The sequence below is a fragment of the Panthera uncia genome, chromosome B4 (genome assembly GCF_023721935.1).
Source record: "Panthera uncia isolate 11264 chromosome B4, Puncia_PCG_1.0, whole genome shotgun sequence".
Taxonomy (NCBI): Eukaryota; Metazoa; Chordata; class Mammalia; order Carnivora; family Felidae; genus Panthera; species Panthera uncia.
In genome coordinates this window covers 81,661,915-81,664,504 of record NC_064809.1, presented here as the reverse complement: position 1 = coordinate 81,664,504, position 2,590 = coordinate 81,661,915, and positions in this window count along the sequence as shown.

Genomic DNA, 2,590 nt, shown 5'->3' with positions numbered 1-2,590 from the left:
AAAAATGAGGATTCTAAGGCACTAACCCAGAATTGGTGAATCAGAGTATCTAGGGATAGGGCCAGAAAACCTGTGTTTTGTTTTATTTATTTTATTTTATTTCATTTCATTTCATTTCATTTTATTTTTATTTTCAAGTTAGCTAACATATAGTGTAGTCTCATCTTCAGGAGTAGATTCCCGTGATTCGTCACTTACATACAACAACCAGTGCTCATCCCAACACATGCTCTCCTCAATGCCCATCACCAATTTTTGCAACCCCCTCATCTCCCCACCCACAACAACCCTCAATTTGTTCTCTGTATTTAAGAGTCTCTTATGGTTTGCCTCCCTGTTTGTATCTTATTTTTCCTTCCCTTCCCCTATGGTCTTCTGTTAAGTTTCTCAAATTCCACACGAGTAAAATCATGATATCTTTCTCTAACTTATTTCACTTAGATTAATACCCTCCAGGTCTAGACACATTGTTGAAAATGGCAAGATTTCATTCTTTTTCATCAGCAAGGAGTATTCCATTGTATATGTAGACCACATCTTCTTTATCCATTCATCAGTTGATAGACATTTGGACTTTTTCCATAATTTGGCTATTGTTGATAGTGCTGCTATAAAACTGGGGTATATGTGCCCCTATGAATCAGCACTCCTGTATTATTTGGATAAATTCCTAGTAGTCCTATTGCTGGGTCATAGGGTAATTCTATTTTTAATTTTTTGAGGAACCTCCACACTGTTTCCCAGAGTGGCTGCACCAGTTTGCATTCCCACCAACAGTGCAAGAGAATTCCCCTTTCTCCACATCCTTGCCAACATCTGTTGTTTCCCAAGTTATTAATTTTAGCCACTGACAAGTGTGAGGTGGTATCTCAATGCTGGTTTTCATTTTTATTTCCCTGATGAGCGATGTTGAACATATTTTCATGTGTCTGCCATCTGGATGTCTTCTTTGGAAAAGTGTCAATCCATGTGAAGCCCATTTCTTCACTAGATTATTTGTTTTTCAGGTGTTGAGTTTGGCAAGTTCTTTATAGATTTTGGATACTAACCCTTTATCTGATGTGTCATTTGCAAATACCTTCTCCCATTCCGTTGGTTGCCTTTTACTTTTGTTGATTGTTTTCTTTGCTGTGCAGAAGGTTTTATCTTGATGAGGTCCCAATAGTTCATTTTTGCTTTTGTTTCCCTTGCCTCTAGAGACCTATTGAGTAAGCAGTTGCTGTGGCTGAGGTAAAAGAGGTTTTTGCCTGCTTTCTCCTCAAGGATTTTGATGGCTTCCTGACGTACATTTAGGTCTTTCATCCATTTTGAGTTTGTTTCTGTGTATGGTGTAAGAAAGTGGTCCAGGTTCATTCTTCTGCATGTTGCTGTCCAGTTCTCCCAGCACCATTTACTAAAGAGGCTGTCTTTATTCCATTGGATATTCTTTCCGACTTTGTCAAGGATTACCCGGCCATATGTTTGTGGGTCCATTTCTGGGTTCGCTATTCTATTCCATTGGTCTATGTGTCTGTTTTTGTGCCAATACCATACTGTTTGGATGATTACAGCTTTGTAATACAGGCTAAAGTCCAGGAGTGTGATGCCTCCCAGTTTGGTTTTCTCTTAAAACATTACTTTGGCTATTCTGGGTCTTTTGTGGTTCCATACAAATTTTAGGATTGTTTGTTCTAGCTGTGTGAAAAATGCTGGGGCTATTTTGATTGGGATTGCATTGAATATGTAGATTGCTTTGGGTAGTATTAACATTTTAAAGATATTTGTTCTTCCAATCCATGCACATGGGATGTTTTTCCATTTCTTTGTGTCTTTTTTAATTTCTTTCATAAGCTTTCTATAGTTTTCAGAGTACAGATCTTTCACCTCTTTGGTTAGGTTTATTCCTAGGTATTTTATGGTTCTTGGTGCAATTGTAAATGGGATTGATTCCTTGATATCTCTTTCTGTTGCTTCATTATTGGTCTAAGGAAATGCAACCAATTTCTGTACATTGATTTTATATCTTGTGACTTTGATGAAATCATGTATCAGTTCTAGCAGTTTTTTGGTGGAGTTCTTTCGGGTTTCCATGTACAGTATCATGTCATCTGCTAAAACTGAGAAAGTTTGACTTCTTTGCCAACTTGGATGCCTTTTATTTCGTTTTGTTATCTGATTACTGAGGCTAGGATTTCCGACACTATGTTAACACTATGTTAAAAATCTGTATTTTAAAGGCACTCTCCTGATTCTTCTTATGCACAATAGTTTTTGAGATCTACTACTCTAATGCAGTAGGATAGTAGTTCACATAAAGTAACTGAAAAATAAATCTAGTGAGGGAATGATGTCAAGGAACTGCTATTTGGAGGGCCTTTTCATTACGAAGAGTTCATTAAACACAGAGGACCACCAGCCTCAGAATCTCCTAGAAGCCTCAGGTCTATATCTTGGAACATTGTAGGACTACTATCAACTTATATTAGATATTCTACCAAGTTTGTCACAAGTCTTTTAAACACTTCATATGCATTATATCACTGAATCATCTACACAGTCCCATAAAGAACTACCAATTTTTAGAAATAGAAGCAAATAAGAAATTTGAACT